This window comes from Anser brachyrhynchus, assembly GCF_964034855.1.
Source record: "Anser brachyrhynchus genome assembly, chromosome: 1".
Taxonomy (NCBI): domain Eukaryota; kingdom Metazoa; phylum Chordata; class Aves; order Anseriformes; family Anatidae; genus Anser; species Anser brachyrhynchus.
Window position 1 is genome coordinate 68579425 of NC_137694.1, and position 19816 is coordinate 68599240.

Here is a 19816-nt window from a genome sequence, read left to right on the forward strand (position 1 = left end):
TTCATCCTGGAGACGAAAAGGCTCTGGGGAGGCATAATAGCAGTCTTACAGTACCTAAAGAAGGCCTACAAGAAAACAGGAGAGGGACTCAGGGAATGTAGCGATTGGACAAGGGGTAATGGGTTTAAACTAAAAGAGGGTCGATTTAGACTAGATATAAAGAAGAAATGCTTTACTATGAGGGTAGTGAGGAACTGGAACAGGTTGCCCAGAGAAGTTGTGGATTAAAAATAAATAAATAAATAAATAATAAATAAATAAATAAATAAAAATATTTAAGGCCATGTTGGATGTGGCTTCGTGGCCACACCTTCCTGGTCTAGTGGAAGGTGTCCCTGCCCATAGCAGGGGTTTGGAACTAGATGCTCTTTAATGTCTCTTCCAACCCAAACCGTTTTGTGATTCTGTGATAACATTAGGTGGGCCTAAAGGTCAGAGTGTCTAATCAAGTATTACAGTTCTCTCTTAGTTATGTTATACTTCCATGCCAGTCAGTTTTTGGTAATGAGTAGATTTACATCAATAGAATAATTTTGGTGTGCAAATGCTCTGTTAAAAAGCCTTCATTTGGCCTTTAATCTTCAAAACATGTAAATGCTAACCACTGGGAGGAGGTGGTCCATTTGGAAAATGAGCACACGTTTATAATCTGAAGTATGGACGTAAAACTGGGAGAACTAGAGACTGATGAGAAAACAGTAGGACATAAAACCTTAACATAGCCTACTCTTCTCTACTGGTGTCATTCTATGGGACTTTCCCCTCAGTTTACTGTTTTGGAGTGGTTAAAAATTTGTTAGCTGAATTTGGTTTTAAATATTTTTAAATGTTGAGCATGAGCTATTAGAGAAAAGAAGAATCTGAGGTGCTGACAAAAGAGGAGAATACAAATAAGCTGTCTTTTACCCTATTCAGTGGTCTCAGTGGAGCAAAAGGAGTAAACTCACAATGTAGAGAAGGTCTAAACTTTTACAATCTTGTGGTCTTTCTCACAAGTCTTATTTTCTTCAGCTGCCTATTCCTATTTAGATAACTTCTCATCCAGTTCTGACCTGTGTAAATAACATTTCTCTCTCTGCCTTACTTCTTTTTATTGTTTCTATGAAAATAGGAAGTCCATTTAAATTCATTGCCATGCTGGAACTTACCTCCTGCTGGGGAAGCTGAATGCGAGGGCTCAGCGCCCCTGCCTGTGTTGAGTTCTGCATATAATCCTTTTAAATGGAGGTTTGAGGAGGCGGACTTACTTCTGAAGTGTTTGCAAGGAAAGCATTTCATAATGCAGACAAAGGGACCAACTCATGGTTCAGCAAACAGGTTTGGCATTTCTCTCCACCCCTTTTCAGTATACAACGTGGCAATGGTGGTTTTATTTTATCTGAAGGTTTTAACCCTGAAGTTTTTTTTTTTCCCACTTGGGAAGTTCAACCAAAAAGATTCAGGTTGGATAAACACAGGGAAAAAGAGTTTCCTGACTGCCACTTCTGCAAGTTTTTGGGAGGAAGGATGGGTTTAGAGTCCATCATGACCCTCTGCAGCACAGATGGCCACACCAAGTGTCTTCTCTCACCCTTCCTAAACTTGTGTAGATATGCAAACTGAAGCCTTTAAACTGTTTGCTGTGCACAGTAGAAGTGGCTTGTTTCTCAAGTTTCTTGTGAAAAGATTTCAATACGTACATTGATAATCTTGAGTTAAAGTTGTATAATTTCCTGTGCATAGTATAAACACTAGCTAGGGTAGCAAGTTAAGGGGCTGTTTAGAGAGGCGTTTACATCTGTGTGTGTGTGTGTTTATATATGTTTCTGTGATTGGAAATCAGTATGTGTACTGAAAATAGAAATATTAGAACAGAAGGTGTTTTATCCTCTGTAGATTTGATGTAATAGTGTTAAACTGGCTTTAGAGGCTCCATTTATGACTAGGATGAAAAATTAACTTTTATCCTGCTAAACCACACTCTTTGCAACTCTAAATTAGAGAAAAAGACAGATTAATGAGGTGAAATATTAACTCCAGAGTTTTGAGAATCACTATCCATAGACATGTTTGTTCATTTAAAACAAATATTTTCATTCTATCAGCAGCAAAGAAATTCTTTGTCCTTATTATAATGCCCAGGATAGGAGATTTCATTAAAATTAAGCACCACAGGTGTTTAAAAGATGCTATCAGGTGGGGGGGAAAGGCCACTTTGAAGCCACCTTCCGAGTTTTCCATTTGCTGTGTGAACTTAACAACAACCAGAACAACAACAGTCTATCAGTTATTTTCCCCCTTGTTAAAATGTCCTTGTTTTCTTGTCATGGTCTGTTTGAGAGGCTTTTGTGAAGAGATACATTATGGAGCAGTGAGGGAAAAACAACTTTTGCTATTATTTTAATCAGCCTCTTCCACAGGCAGAAGTGTGCGGCTGCCCAGAGAGGGGAGTGCAGCAGGGCACCGCAAACCATTCTGAGGCAGGTGAGTGTGCAAAACTCCCCTCATCATGTCCTCTGGTAGGAGAGGGAGGGATTCATCCTACCTGATGAAGGGCTGTTGCTGTTCCTCTGGCAAGTTGTGGGAAAACATCAGCTTAGCCTTGGGGGAAAACAATGCCCCTGTAATAGAGGTGGCCTCCTTGTTGCCTGAGGACTATGGCTGAACAGGCCCCAACATGGCCCCTGCTGCCTCCACAAGGCCCTGGCCTGGCGCGAGCTGGCATGAGGCATGTGTGCACTGAGGGGAGGCCATGCCTCAGCCATTGCCCCAGCTTGTTTACAGCTGCAGACGTGGTGGCTGAGCCTGTCTGTATGTACGTCATCCTCAAAGAAGTCGCTGTCCATTTATTGTGCAAGTTGTAACGCTGAATTTAATTAGTGGAATATCTTAGTAGCTTATCTCAGGTGAGCTATGAGCATGTACTTTCTGCATAGCTGGTGTATAATAACAAAGGAGAGGTATACAGCCTGCTTTCACCTGAAGCATTCGTTGAGGTTTCCCAACACCACTATGAAACTCTTAACTGGGGCAGAGTTTTGGATGCCAGTAGGCCTCCGAACCCATGATTTTCATTACACCTTGTCCCTGTAAATGTTTAAAGTGTTTTTCTGCTGGGGCACATGGATCCTTGGGTGTCTTCCCCATTAGTGCAAGTGAGGTGCAAGGGCAATCTCAGCCTTCTGGATTTACAAATTTTTAACTGTATGTTCAGGATCCACTGAAGTTATACAATTTGAAATACTGGTGAGTGTTTTCATGCATGAACAGTGTTAGGTAAGATGTCTCAGCATACCAGATACTGTTTCATTTTATTTATGTCATGGAATAATTGAAAATGTCAGAGAAGTGATGTACAAAATGTGCATAGCCAGGACATTGAGGGAATAACATTTTTTTTTTTAAGATGTGCATTTTTTTTTCAGTTAATCAACCCAGGAGATGTGGATATACCTCATTTTTATTAGATCCCCTTCTCTCTAATTCTTTTTTTCTGTTACAGTGGTTTTCTTTCTGTCAGGAGAGCTTAGATATAATTATAATTATATGTAGACAAATTTATATAGAGCAGAGTGAGTGAGTATGTATACATGTGGTCAATATTAAGTGCCTATCTTTAAGAAGGAGGAAAAAAACCTTATCAGTTTTACCACTGACATCTCCTCTTTCAAAATGAAGAATATAGATAAGAGTTTTCAAAGCAGCCTACGGGCGTTGTGCACACAGCTCCTGAAAGGCAATTCCTCCTCTAAATTAAGGGAATTCTGTCACCTATTAATCTTGCTTTTGCTTTTAAAGTTTGTAAATCAAGTCATATGGGGGGTGGCCAGTACTTTTGTTTGCTTAGAGTGAACTACAGTAACTGTTTGTATGTTTGTTTGTTTGTTTGTTTGTTTCTGCCTGTACTATTTGGTGCAAAATTTCACTGAGTAGGGAATATATAAGACCATTAACCTACCATTTCCAGAGGATGTTGTGATGTTTTCTACTGAGTCATACAATCTTTTTTTTTTTTTTTTTTTTTTTGTGAGTTTTAAAAACAAGAGAACTGAAAGGCAGGTACAAAAGCACAAAAACATAAAAGGGAAATTCAAGAGTCTTTTGATGAGTCAAATTATGTTTTGTTGATTTTAAGTCATGAACTATTTTTATTCATGTTCATTTTGAATAATGACCATGCTTTTTCTTTAGAACATGAAATTTTAGAACTCAAAAGTATTTCACACAATTCAGTAAAACACTAGAAGACTGAAAGCTAAAAAGTGTAAATCTACAAGAGATAATTACCAGAATATTTGTAGTAGTGTTCTGAGAGGCTAACAGCCCCCATGAACCGCACCAAGAATACAAGTTGTATAACTAGCATATTCCAACCTCCAAATGCCTTTCATGTCAATATGAGAGATACCATCAGGCACATTGAAAGCACCAGCCTATTTATAAAGATACCATCAAAAAACCTGCCTGATGCAGCTGACTTATGAATCAATTATCTGGACTTCACCAATGATATATCTGTTCTGAATTTTAGAGCCATATGTTTAGAGCAACACTGTACAGAGATAGGCTATTCAGCATCCCAACAGGGTTCTTATCTTCATGTATGGTCTGTCAAAAAAAGGGAGAAAAATATCCCAACTGTGGGACCTGTTTCCCAGGAACAGTTTGTTAAGAGGAAAAAAAAAGTTTGTGGATATCAAGTTATTTATATCTTGAGGCAGAAGGAAAAGATTGATTACGTGTAGTGTGTATATGATTGGTGCTGACAGCAGACAATAAATGTAATTTATTTGAAAACTATTGAAGATGGTCATTGAGACATATTTTTATTTTTATTTTTTTAAAGTTTGTCTTAAGTGTTCAAATCACGTAATGGAGATACAATCTTTAGCATAGAATTTAAGCTATTGTGGGAAGCATAAACAATCCTACTTGTAGGCTGAAGTATATAATTCTGCAGACATTTCTATGGTCACTGAGGCCCAGTGAAGAATTTCACCAAGGCAACTATTTCACCTGTTACGTCTTAGCACTTTTCAGTTCGAACAGCTTTGTTCCTCTTTCCAATTCTAGATACATTTGGAATTTCCATTCCTTTACATTAGTGTGCTTATGCTCTGTTAGAGATTTGCTACTGCTTTGTTAATGCTGTTTTGCAAAGGCGGATGAAAAGAAATTTGTAAAACTTTTCATGTGAAAACTTTATGCCAGTAGTTGTTTCTTGCACTGTCCTTGCTGCAGGAGGCTCTAAGCTGATGCCATGTAAACAGGTAAGTGCCTTGTACTGAGAAGCCTGTAAAATAATAGACACAGCAGCTACAGTTGGGAGTAAGAAGTGGCACGGGTTGCTGAGGCAACTTATCCAAGGTCATGTTGTCTCTGTTTCACTTTAATTTGTTTACTTCTCTGAGGAGATTATGATGTTGGGCTGTTGAATTAAGTATTAACATTTTACAGGTTCTCTTGGGAAGTCTAAGTTGTTACACACCGGCAACTACCAGTGACAAAGCTGGCACATCCTACCAGCCCACAGGAACCCACTCATGCTACTTCCTATAAGACTCATATCTGCACTGCACTTAGTCAGGAAAAATATCCTGCCACATTACATGACATTACTAGTACTCTTAGCAGGTGAATAGAATAACTCAGAAGACAGTGGAACTGCATGTGTAGTTGGTAAGTGAAATTACGAAACGATGACATGTTTTGGATTGGAATTTCATATATGACATTAAGCTATATTTTGCTAAAGTTACTAGGCATTATGATTATGCTGTTTGAGATAGATTTTCGGAATACAGATGTTTGGTAGCTTGGCAGATCAAGTTTCCTGAAGGATGTAGCAAACCATTTATCAGTTGTCTCTTGCTGCTTCCACTCTCCTCCACACCCCAGAAAAACACATCACCAACTTTTTGGAGATCTGAGTTACTAACGACTTAAAACTGGTTATGTTTATGCTGAAGCTATCAGCTCCGGGGCAGATGCGTTCTGCAGCAGAGCAGGAGATCATGATGTGCAGGGGGTTTCCTGCATGGAGGCCACTGGAGGCAGCTGAGGGAGCTGCCAGGCCCCAGCAGCCCTCGTGAGGGAGACTGAAGAAGCTTGGGCAGAGCCAGGAGCCCCCGCCCCTCTGTCCTACAAATGTGGCCACTGGGGAGCATGGCAACCAGGAGTACGGTGAACTGGGAGCACAGGGAGGGCTGAGTATCCATCCCCACTCAGGAGACTGACTCACCTACTGGCTGCCGTCCAGGTGGCAAACCCAGCCATGGCCTCCCATCGGGCAGAAAGTGCTCACCACAAAGACTGTGGCAAACCAGACTGAGTGCCTGCCCCAAAATGCGGCTGTTCAGGTCTCTGGCTGCAGAGAGTGCCTGAGTACATTTCTGCCAAGGGAGGGTGGTGGCGATCCTGCCTCCGTGAGCAGGTGAATGATCTCGTCAGCCTGGTGGCAGAGCTCAAGGAGGAAGTGGAGAGATTAAGGACCATCAGGGAGTGTGAGCAAGAGTTAGACTGGTAGAGTCACTCCCTGCCATGCCTGACAGAAAGGCACTGTGGTGATATGCCCCAAATAGTGGTGGACCCTGTGCCCTGTTGCTGTCAGGCAGAGGGAAGGGACCTGAGAGATGGAGAGGAATGGAAACAGTTACCTGCTCAGCATCACAGGTGGGCCCCCTCCCTACCCACCTCACCTCCCCAGGTGCCCTTACACAATAGGTTGGAGGCCATGGAGCTTGAGGGACAGGGTGGTGAGGATGTGGGGGAAAGTCCACACAGGGGGTTGTCCAGGGCAAGGAAGTTGACTCCACACCTCAAGACTGCCTCCACCAAGAAGGGAAGAAGGGTAAAAGTTGTAGGCGACTCCCTTCTGAGGGGAACAGAGGGCTCCATTATGTTGGCCAGACCCTATCTGTAAGGAATTCTGCTGCCTACCTGGGGGCTTAGGCCAGGGACATTACCAGGAAACTTCCTGACCTTGTTAGCCCCTTTAATTATTACCCCTTACTGATAATTCACGCTGGCAGTGATAAAATTGCTGAGAGAAGCCTGCAGGCTATCAAAGGGGACTTCAGGGGACTGGGGCAGTTACTGGAGGGAGTGGGTGTGCAGGTGGTGTTTTTCTCTCTCCCTTTAGTGGCAGGGAGGGATACTGAGTGGGCCTGGAAGGCCCAGCTGATCAGTACATGGCTGAGAGGCTAGTGCCATTGCAGGAATTTTGGGGTTTTTGATCATGGGGAGGTTTACTCGACACCTGGCCTGATGACTGCCAATGGGTCCCACCTGTCTCAAAGAGGGAAATGGATTCTAGCCCAGGAGTTGGCAGGGCTCATCGAGAGGGCTTTAAACTAGGTATGAAGGGGGACGAGGGGAAGATGAGGCTCAATACAGATGAGCCTGGGGGAGCAGTCCCAGGGTTGGGGGTGAGGGCAATAGTGAAACTGAAGTGCATCTACACCAATGCACACAGCATGGGCAACAAACAGGAGGAGCTGGAAGCTATTGTGTGGCAGGCAAACTATGACGTAGTCACCATCACTGAAACGTGGTAGGACCACTCCCATGACAGGAGTGCTGCAGTGGGTGGCTACAAGCTCCTCAGAAGGGACAGACAACTAAGAAAGGGAGTGGCATGGCTCTCTATATTAGAGAGTGTTTTTATGCTGTTGAGTTCAGGGTTGGAAATGATAGAGTCCTTGTGGATAAGGATCAGGGGGTTGGCCAACAAGGCAGACGTCCTGGTGGGGGTCTGTTATAGACCGCCAAACCAGGATGAAGAGGCGGACGAGACGTTCTATAAATACCTGTCGGAAGTTGCTCAATCACCAGCGCCTGTCCTCATGGAGGACCTTAACTTACCAGACATATGCTGGAAATACAGTACAGCCCTGAGGAAGTAGTCTAGGAGGTTCCTGGAGTGCCTGGAAGACAGCTTTCTGACTCAGCTAGTTAGTGAGTCTACCAGGGGGGTGCCCCGCTAGACGTGCTGCTCATGAACAGAGAAGGACTGGTGGGAGATGTGGTGGTAAGGAGCTGTCTTGGGCAGAGTGACCATGACATGGTAGAGTTCTCTATTGGTGAAGTCAGGAGTGGGGTCAGTAAAACTGCTACCTTGGACTTCCAGAGGGCAGACTTTGAATAGTTCGGGACACTGGCAGGGAGGGTCCCTTGGGAGTCAGTCCTGAAGGGCAGAGGTGTCCAGGAAGGCTGGACGCTCCTCAAGAAAGAAGTCTTAAAGGCGCAAGAGCAGGCTGTCCCTGTGTGCCATAAGATGAGCCAGCGGGGAAAAAGATTGGTATGGCTGAACAGGGAACTTGTGCTGAGTGTCCAGGAGAAAAAGAGAATTTATGTCTGGTGGAAGAAGGGACAGGCAACTCAGGGAGAGTACAAGGAAGTTGCCAGGATATGCCGAGAAAAAATCAGGAAGGGTCAACGAGAACAGCACGAGCTCAACTTGGGCACTATGGTTAAGGATAACAAAAAGTGTTTTTATAAATATATTAATGGCAAGAGGAGGGTCAAGGAGAATCTCCATCCTTTACTGGATGAAGGGGGGAACATGACTACTGAGGATAAGGAAAAGGCTGAGGTTCTTAATGCCTTGTTTACATCTGTCTTTACTAGCCAGACAACTTATCCTCAGAGTACTCAGCCTCCTGACCTGGAAGTCTGGGATGGGGAGCAGAAGAAACCCCCCACAGTTCAGGTGGAAACAGTTAGAGACCTGCGGCTCCACCTGAACTGTCACAAGTCCATGGGGCCAGATGGGATCCACCCAAGGGTGCTGAGGGAGCTGGTGGATGTGATTACTGGGCTGCTTTCCATCATCTATCAGTGGTCATGGTCATCTGGAGAGGTCTCGGCTGACTGGAGACTTGCTAATGAGATACCCATCTATAAGAAGGTTTGTAAGGAGGACCCAGGGAACTACAGGCCTGTCAGCCTGACCTTGGTGCCAGGGAAGGTGATGGAACAGGTCATCTTGAGTGCAATCACCCAAAGCATGTGGAACAACTGGGGAATCAGGGCCCAGTCATCATGGGTTCATGAAAGGCAAGTCCTGCCTGATCAACCTCATCTCCTTCTATGACCGGGTGACCCACGTGGTGGATGAGGGAAAGCCTGTTGTTGTAGTCTACATAGACTTCAGCACAGCCTTTGACACGGTCTCCCACAGTATTCTCCTGGAGAAGCTGGCAGCCCATGGCTTGGACAGGTACACTCTTTGCTGGGTTAAAAACTGGCTGGATGGCCAGCTGAGGGAAGTGTTTAGTCTGGAGAAGCGGAGGCTCAAGGGAGACCTTATTGCTCTCTACAACTCTTTGAAAGGAAGTTGTGGGGAGCTGGGGGTCAGCCTCTTCTTGCAGATAACCAGTGATAGGACTAGAGGGAATGGCCTCAAGTTACACCAGGGGAGGTTTAGGTTGGAAATGAGGAGACATTTCTTCTCAGAAAGAGTAGTCAGGCATTGGAACAGGTTGCCCAGGGAAATGGTGGAGTCATCATCCCTGGGGGTGTTTAAGGAAAGGTTGGACATGGTGCTTAGGGACATGGTTTAGTGGGCAATATCGGTGGTAGGGCAATAGTTGGACCAGACGATCTTGGAGGTCTTTTCCAACCTTAATGATTATATAATTCATTTTATGACTGGTAACTGTATTTGGGATAGAGGAGAAAAAATACCTGAAAAAAAGCTGTAAATCTAAATTTCTCTTGCTAATATAACAAATTGCAGCAAAATATAAAATGGATGTGGGCTTGCTCACACCTGTATATATGAACATACTGATTGTTTGGGGTGATTGACATTTGAGTATGGACTGGAATATGTACTTGAGAAAACTTGTCCTTTGTCATTAGCTAAGTGATGCCAGTGTCCTAGAAGATGTACAGGTGATAATAGTGTCCCTAACCCCACAAAACAAACTAAAAAGCAAGATGCTACATCACCTTATCCATATGACCTAGTCATAGTTTCTGTTTCAGATGTAATTTTCTATGGGTGTGAACTCTAAAGATAATCCCTCTCTAAAGAAAAAAAAAAAAAAGACCCCTGCCCCACAGAAACAGATAAACAATAAATGTTCTCATCTGGTGATGTAATCAGCGTATGGAATTCATCATTTATGTTGAAGTAAAATTCTTCCTTGTGGATGGAGATGGTCCACCACAAGATCTATAGAAACTGTAACTGCAAGTAAACTCCCAAAAGAGGTCTGAAGTGGCCAGGCCACGTTTTGGGCCATTCTTCAAGGGGTTAATCCTAAAATTTATGAATAACTTGTGGCACTCTGAATTCATAAGTGCTGTGTAAGTTCTATGGGACAGGTTGGATGCTCGGTATCCAAGCTTCCCCCAAAGTCAGTAGGAAGATGCAAGGGCTTTACTGCACCTATGAATTCTGGCCATTCAGGCATTAATGGATTTGAGGAATTAAAAAAAGTATCAGGCATAGCAAATATTGACCTCTCCTTAGAAAATATTTACCATCTCATTTATTGTTGTATGTCTCCTGCACTAGGATGATATGTTGACATTAGCAGCTATGATTTGCTAGGTGCACTAATGTTCTAAACTGACAAACTCAGATATTTACTTAAAGGCCCCTTGGATTGATTTCTAGATGCTTTGCTCGTTGTAAATGCTTCTGCTCCATGTTAAAATGTCACATTGGTTTTAGGTATTTCTGTCTTTATAGCATAATTTTGAGCCTTGTTTATTTTATATTAACAACTTGCCAATTTTGTGAGTAATATGGCAAGTTTTCCTATACATAAGGCATGTTTTAAGCTGAACATTTCTAAGCCTTGTTTAAAGAGACATTTGAAGAAGCACACACACTTTACAAACTGGGAAACTGAGGCATATAGCTATCTAGCTGTAAGGGATTCCCTGTAATACGTTTTCACAGCAGCTAATCTGCCTTTTTTTTTAAAGACTTTAGCCTTTAGTCACTTGAAAAGAGGTGTACTAGGCTTCCATTGACTTGGGAGTTCTGAAGCATTTATTTCTATATAGAGTCTGTCCCCTGATTGCCAGAACCTTGATCTACAGTCTAACATCTCATGTCTATTTCACACATCTTTTTCTCTGGCCATTGCTAGAACTCTTAAATATTTCTTCAGTGGAATAGTCAGAAACCAGAAAGAATTCTTCCCATTGTAGCCATGCTTTGTTCTGCAAGAACAGTTCTGCATTTGAAATTAGGCTGAGCACGGAGTTCATCATTTAACAATTTCATGTTGTATTTTGACTCACCTTTACCTACCCAACTGTGACATTCAGAGGAATCTGGAATGAAGAATTAGGGAAAGGAGAAAGGGTCAGCTGACAACCTGATCAGACCAATTAGACATTCCCTTGCTGTGATTTGAAATGAAAGGTAGAACAAATGCTAGGTCTATCCTGAATTCTCAGTGTATCCCCATTTAAAAGCCTGTCACTTAAGCTCAAAGTATAAAAACATAAGAACTGGTTAAGATGTTATTCACAATATGCTTAATGCTCTGCTTTATAAAGATTGGCTGATAACGGAAAATACACATGTCAAGACTTAACACAGATATTTACAGTGAGGAAAATATTTAGATTTTTCTCCTATTTTGTTTCTGTCAAAAAGCGTTGAACAGAAAAGGGTTCTTCCCTTAAAACTCTCCCCAACTGCCTAACTGCCTATAGAACAACTGTTTTCGTCTTTAAAGTTTCCATAAGCTCTGAAAAGAGCGTTGAAATAATTCACAGAGACAGAATCAAGTACAAGTTGGTACACAGCATAATTATGGAGAGCACATGTTTTAATGGTAATAGTCTATTAAGTTTTATAATCTGAAATCAGTGACATTTGAAATAATTATTATTAATAGTCCATTTTTTATTATTCATATTTAAGTGCAGCTTTATGGCTTAACTAGCTAAAATAATCAGCTTCCAATGGTGTATTATGTTAGCCTAAATCATAGGACTGTTGGGTTTTAAGTCGGGGTGTGCAATCAATAGCTATACCTACTTACTTTGCTATAAATACATTTCAAATAACTCTCAACATTATATACCCTAAATTACTCAAAGGTCACTAATGGAAAGCCCCACTGAAACCCAAATCCAGTTTTCCATAAAGTAAAAGGAAAGACTGTGACCCTTCATTGAACCTGAGATCATGTGAGCTGATGCATAGCACCTTGACATCAGTCAAGAGATATTCAGTGATTCTAGCATCTTCAAGTGGATCAAGTCTCTCTCCAGCTAAGTCTTGCATAACACATTCTGTAGATGCTGTGTCACCAAGATGTCATACTCCTAATTTCTTTATTTTTGACATCTTTTCTGAGAAGACTGCTGTTAGTCATCTGAAAGAGAGAGAATAAATGAGATTAAAAGCAACAATAATAATGCAGGTGAACAGAGGCTTATGAAAATGATTGCAGCAGAAGACAATTTGGAAGACTCCTTTCAGATATTAGAGTGAGCAGAAGTGTTTGTCTGCAAGTCCTAATTATACCTGCAAGGGACTTGAGAACTTTGTGTAGCTTTAAATTGTCTGAGGATCCTACAAAAGGTCTTTTGAAACAGCAAGGGCTGATATGCTTTAAGGAGCCACTGGGAACAGTTTTTCTGAATAGAAAGCTGACACTTTTAGAGCCTTTTTTTTTTTTTTTTTTTAGTGTAATCATGCTTTTTTCAAAGGCTTTTCATAGAACCCAATTTATTTCTTAATAGCTATACACACAACATTAGCAGTTCTCTTTTAAATAGTTTAAAAGTTAAATTCAAAGTAAAAAGTTTTTCTTTTGTTTTTTTTTATTTTTAAGTATATGCAGCATCCAGAGCATTCTTCCTAAAGCAGTTTCTGGATATGATGTAAGCAGAGAATATCCATTCAAAGAGATCAGAACCTTTTCAGAACGTTTTGTAACAATAAGTGAAATCTTTCTTAAAAGGTAAGAAACTAATTGATTCTTCAAAGCCACTTTTTAAAATGAATTAATATCCACAGGATGTGTGAAAACAACTTGTTTTTCTTCACCTTTACTATCCTGGCACTTCTTTCTTTTTAACTTGACTATGTGTTGTGTGCTAATTTTACGTGAATTAAAGACATGAGCAATTCACAGAAGTAATGCTTTATCTGTCTGCTTGTTTTCTCAGCATGTTCTGCAGATCCATCTAAAGACTGGATCCTATTATTGCAAAAAATCAATTGATGTGCAAGGCAGTCAGCATTTACCAAAAACAGATAGCACCATTGTAAATATAGAATGTAAAGGAGGTGCTCAAAATATATTTTCATTGGTCTATATTTTGGTCTGTTAATGGTGCTTTGTGTTATAGGTTGTTGATGAATGTCAAGATTTGCATTCATTCTAGATACTGAATGCTACAATGCCTGTTAGTAGCTGTGTATCTGGCTTATCTCTCAATTTAGTGTCTTGTCCTCTGGATTTGCTACCAAAAACATGCTGTATACCAAATGTAAGTCAGGACTGTGTTTGGATGACAGATGTCATAGCTGAAGTGAAGGCAGTTATCCTATCACAATGTTTTTTGAATATCATATAATAACTGATATTCTAGCTATTCACATAGCTTGTGAACTTAACACTTGTTAAGACATATTTGGCCTTTTTCAGATAAGCAGGAATTTGCCTCCAACTCAAGAGTTTAGAAGTTAGATCAAGTTGCTCAGAGTGCTTTTCAATTCAGTTTTGGAAATTTCCAAGATTGGAGGTTACACAGCCTTTCTGGAAAACTTATTTCAATGCTTAGGCACTCTCATTATTTTAATTCTTAATGTCCACTTGGAATTTCCCTTACTGCCAATTGTATCTGTTGACCCATCTCTTTTTGCTGTGCACCTCTGAGAAGAGTCTGGTTCTGTCTCGTCTAGTAGGTAGCTGACGGGCAATTAAATCCCACATTAACCTTCCCAAGTCTATATAAACCTAGTTTCCTCAGCCTCTTCTCCTACATCATGTGCTCCAGACCCCCTAACCATCTTGGTAGCCCTGTGCTGAACTAACTCTCTATTTCTGTTGTACTGGAGGAGTGAAAATTGTGCGGTTTACCAGAAGCAGCCATACAAGAGCCAAGTAGAGGAGAACAATAGCTTCCTTCAGTCTGTGTTCTTACTAACACAGTCCAGGATGAGGCTGACCTTCATAATGACAAGGTCGTGCTGCTAACTCAATAGGACCATCAACTCCCTTTCTAGCTCTCACCTGCTCAGTCCCTAGCCTGTACTATTGCACCCTCGATGCAGAACTTCACATTTGTTTTGTGAGATTCATGTGACTCCTGTTAGCAGTCTTGTCTCTGTCTCTTTCCAAAGTGTCAGTCCTTGCCCCAGTTTCAGTGTCATTCACAAACCTGCTGAGGGTGGGTTCTCTGCTACTGTAGCAGAGAAGGAAGATGCTAAACAGTGTCAGTCCCAGTATCAGTCCCTGACAAATGCCTGAAGAAACCAGTCCCAGTTAGATGTTTCATCACTGAGCACTACCCTTTGAGCCTGACCATCCAGCCTATTTTCCAGCCACCTTGTAGTCATCCTGTGTAGTCAATCTCTCCAATATGCTAAGATAGACTGTGTCAAAAGCATTGCTAAACTGAAGGCAAATTACATCTACCACTTTTCCGATGTCCACATAGACACCAGTTTCATGATAACAACCAGTTTGGTCAGGAACAATTATCCTTGGTAAATATGTTTTTGCCATTCCTCGTTATGTTCTTATCCTTCAAGTGCCTGGAAATGGATTATAGGGAGACTTGCTACATAATCTTCATAGGGACTGAGGTGACTGTTGTCACCTCAGCCAGGTATATACCTCCCTTGTGTACGTTTTACTGAGGACAGCTGGGATTTGGGGGAATGAGGGTTGGGATCTTAGAAGAGAATGTTACAACTGCAGAGGCTTGACCATAGTGCAAGAAATATGAAAGCACATGCAGTTAACTAAGCTGGATTCACATATGTAGTATCCTCATCTGTGAAGGAAATAATCAAGACATGCCCTATACACAAAGTCAAATTCAGACAGTAATTTCAAATTGAAAAACATCTGTTTTCCAGGGCTACAGCCCATCTGATTTATCTTTGGTCACTCCTCTTCTTGTACCAAGGGCAAAAATGGGAAGTCTTGGGCATCAAGAATTTCAGATTCTACTCATAACTTGTCTTTCCCTTCTTACAGAAGTGCCTGTATAAAATTAATATCATTTTGTGGCAGTGAAATATGGAGAAAAGCTGAAAATTTTAGTATTGGATAGTTAGAAAAATTGCCATCAACAACTGGTTATTTCAGTAGAACAATTTTTTTCATTGTTAAAAGTATTATTGATTTCTGCTTTATTTTTTTCTCCCTTTGGAAAGTACAAAGCCTTTAAATAATTTGAGTTTTCCCTTATTCCTCAGAATTGCGGCATATGACTGATAACTGCCTTTAGAACTCCTAATAGCTAAATTACAATTATTATGCAAAGACCTACAATAGACAGTTATATGGATTGTTAAATGACTTTGCCTTTTTTGCAAACCATAATCATTTTCCTTTATTAGCTGAAGGATTCATAATTTAAGGAAGATGAGAACCTATAAGTCACACTTTCAAATAAGGAACATGGATATTGCAAACATTAAATTCTCCCATAAAAATGTTAAGGCATCATTAAACTAGGATCAGATTAATACAATTCAGTCAACTCTAGATAGATATCTCCTGTAATAGGCTGAAACAATACCTAGTGATATAAGACGTATAAGATTTTACTACAACCAATTTATAAACCTATAAAACATACAGGTATCACTCAAAGCCATCATTAATTGTGCATGCCTTGTATTAAATCAAGTGAGTTTGGTAAGGAAAAATACACCCCTCCCTTACTGTATCTCTCTTTCTGTTGTTAGCTGCTATCATAGCATCTTACTTCTACTGTAAGTCAGATGAGAGATTCCTTCTGGTAAAGGTTGACCTGAGAATCTGTGCTTGATTTATCCATCTGTTTAGGTGTCTGAAAGATTTTTAAATAAATTTTCAGGGCATAATTTAGTTCTCACTTGTACCACTATTAATCTGGAGTTATTCTGGGTTTGTTCCAGAAAAACAGCAAGCAGGATTTGACCCTGAGTTTAATCAAATTAAAAACAAAGGCTTGCATCTCTTCTGCTCTGCTGGGCAAAGGAAGAGAGAGAGCTGGGGAAAAAGGGGATATAGACTACTGTCTCTGTTCCTTCCGCAGGTAAAAGGTATCTCTGTGGATGTTGAGAAATGGCAATCTTAGAAAAGTGGGGCAGAAGCAGTGAGACAAGTGTGTTATTTATCAGTGTTCCTTCCCAGCCCTTTGACTGTATAGCTGCTGTGAAGAAAAAAGATGACATTGTGCTGGACTGCTTCTAATTCCTAACTTGCACATTCAAATTTAGCTTAGATCAGTTTTCACATGATTCTCAATAGGGCTCATGGAATATGCCTGTGATACTTCAGTAATTTTGGCCCACTGCATGGCTTAGTAAGCAGTGACTGAACAGATTTGGTGCAAAAACAGCTTTTTCATTTGGAGTAACAGGGATAAAAATACTGATTAATAGTAGGGGGTATGTTGCTGGCTGTGGAATCCTGTTATGAACAACTTTCAGAACTTCTTTGACACTAGTGTCTTTCTCTCTCCCTTTCTGCATGTAGGCATACCTACTCCACGGCCAAAGTGGAAATGCAGGATTTCTGATACGTGCTCTGTGTTATCTATTTGTTCTGTGACTTATGCCTGAAAAGTGCTAGTATATCTACCTAAATTGTTGTATATATTAACCTACTTTAACTTCCATTCAGGTATATATTTATTTCAACATATAAGCACAGTTTTTCATAAAAATAGTAGTTTTGTCATGTGTGTGCATAGGAAAGAGGGAAGTATTTCTCACACACCCCTCACATGCATACCTACATGTCTGTGCCTTATGTTTAAAACAGATCAGGGCATGATAATACTCTGTACTGTACCTGTTCTGTGTATCAGTAATCCAAGTATACATACCCTCTGCTACTAAATTAATCACGATAAGATCCTGAGGTTGAATTTGGACTGAGAAAGGAAGAAGAGAAAAGACAAAGAGTAACTTGCTAAGCTGAGCACTGCTCGTGTGGCTGCTAGGAGTGTTACAGGAACAGTACAGAGAAAAGCTTGTTGGAGGCAGTGTTTAAGGCCCAGATGGCAAAAGACTAGTTTAACTAGTTCTGTGAAGCCAGACTAGATCATTCAGGACAATCTTGTGTACACTGGCCTTTTTTTTTAATATAGGCTAAACTGATGACTAGATGCATCCTGGGCACTTGAAAAACACATACGTGAACAATAGTATTTGTTTGTAAATCTGTATTAATGATCAAAAATGCAAGCAAACAGAAGGAGATTTCAAACATTGTAAAAGATGATTATAGATTAGTTCTTTTGTAAACATTTTCCATTTGTGCCTAAGATAAATTATGCGATTTAGCTCAGTATTTGCAGTATTCCCTAAGGTCTGCATAGGACAGATCCCAGAGTACCTCAGTCATTTATTGAATCATCTAATGCAATTGATTCTGAGTGACAGCCAAAATTATATGTAGTTAGTAAAAAACGTTGTTGTATTTAATCATGTAATTGTGCATCCATTTAGCTCAGCCCAGTAATCACAAGAACCCTTATACACAGGCAGTTTTGCCTATGTGACTCGTCTTTAGTAACTAGGAAAAATTCACTCAGAGGGCATTTTCATGCAGGGAACTTGAAGAATGAAGCCTAGCTATATGCCAGCAAAACACATGTCTAGTAATGTTATTGTAGATGAAGGTTGTGTTTAAATTAAGATTTTTGCATGCAGCCATCTTGTGGGAAGGTAAAAGATGGCTACCCTGCTTATATCTCATGTGGGATAAACTATGAAGCAATTTCTATTACATGTTACCAATTTAACTGCATAAAGCAACAAAAAAAATTAAGGTAATATTTCCGCCTGGATTCCAGACTAGATACCCATTGAACCTGTCCTGATCTGCCCTGTCAGTTCATTCTCCCACTAACAACTTCTGAACCTATTAATAAATACTGGGTTTGAAATAGAAAGAGGAAGTGAAGTTCTCATGTGCCTTGTGTTCCTCTAAGTTTCATAAAAAGAAGTCTGAGAATATAATGCAGAGAACTAGATCAGCTCTCTGTGAGGGAAAGACGTTTACAGTTCTGCTGCTGCATATATTCTACAGCAGCAGCACGTGGTCCATCAGTACACACAGTTTTCTGGACTTCTCGTACTATTGTTTGGATACTGCAGTGCTGTAATAGCTGGAGATGTGATGGAAAACTGGTGTGACTGTGACCTCACATCAGTGGTCAAAAGGAAATAATAGCTCACTGAACCACTTTGCGGTTTAGTTCAACCACTGGTTTAATGAAATATTTTAAAATTAGATCCATTTGATGCAAAATCCTCTAGTCGCAAAGAGGAGGATGTTCAACTGCAAATCAAGATATGAATGATAGATCTTAAGCTGTCTATTTGCATGTAAAGAGCTCGGTTCTTTCCATATGGCCAGTAATTTCTATCAGACTAAGTCACAAAGTGAGCCGGTGTCACGCACATTGTTGAAACATATTTTCCAACTCAGAAACCGATTAATTGAATCACTAGCTTGGTACTCCAGAGACCTGACAACTTTCTGCTTCACCTTAGGCTTTTTGAGTTACCATAGGCAAACATTTAAAATATGTCTGTGCTGCAGACTGCAGTGAAGCATCAAGATGTGCTAGTTAGTTTTTAATGAGCTAGCTTGGAAGCAATCTGCAGCAGTATTCAGTTAACTTATCCTCAGCTTCATTTCCATTCAGCCCATCCATTAATTCAACATGTGACAGTTGGATTTTAGGGTGTTCCATGAAGTTCAGCAGGGATCAAATATAATCCAGCATCGTGATCAATCATATGAAATAAATTTAGCATTAAATAACCCACTGGTCAGCTCCAGTTAGATGTTAATTGTCTAACCATAGGGACTAAATTGACTTTGTAAAGTAGGACAGATGGCTCTGTAGAGCTGAAGAAGAAGGGCAAAATAGGTAGCAAAGATCCTCAAGGGGTCATGTTTGGAGCATGATTCATCTCACCTAACTTTAGAGATCTCCAATCCTAATTATCTTTATAATTGGTGGAGAGTTTAATGCCTTTTTGAAGTGTGATTCATCTACATTATTTGAGGCATCACCCTGATGAGGTAAATCCTTTGGTAGAAAGGCATCTAACTGAGATGGGAATCTAGGAGATACCATTATTTGGCCAGATGAAGCCACTCCTGGAGTCTTTCCAGGAAGTGACCTTACTCGTTTAAAGATTGAACTAGTACATCTGTGCTACAGCTTACAGATAAGAGAAGAAACGTTGCCTAACTGTGCCTTAGCTCCCTGTCATGTCTCTCTGCCATCTTCTGGGGATAAATACCTTCAGGAAGCAGTAGAAGGAGAAGGTGGAGGTTAGACCTCTTATGAAGCTAATAGCAGTAGCTGGGAAAATGATACAAGCTCACAAGCCCTTTTCGAAGATATTAATATGCATTAGCAGTATGTTAACATGCTTTCAGCATTTTAGACAAGATAGCTGAACTTTATTTCAGTGAAACAGCTGAGCTCAGAAGTGTCATTCACAAAAAAAAAAAAATTTAAATGCATGCAGTTTCGTTAGTAAAGATACAGTCAAAAGAAGCGTATTACATTTCTTATTGTTAAGCTCAGCATAATCGATACAAAAATTTTGTAGTATTGCGTGGGAGACTGGTTTTTACCTGTAGTTTGTGGTCTTGGGTTTATA

General features: G+C 40.5%; 1 protein-coding gene across 1 annotated transcript in view; it reads left to right on the forward strand.

The window, feature by feature from the left end:
* Positions 1–1324: 1324 nt before the first annotated feature.
* The window catches only part of PIK3C2G (phosphatidylinositol-4-phosphate 3-kinase catalytic subunit type 2 gamma), a 333879-nt gene continuing 315387 nt past the window's right edge, over positions 1325–19816 (forward strand). The window contains exons 1-2 of the mRNA XM_080599406.1: positions 1325–2463; positions 12792–12920. The gene's annotated coding sequence lies outside the window, so the exon portion shown is untranslated. The remainder of the gene's footprint in view (positions 2464–12791; positions 12921–19816) is intronic.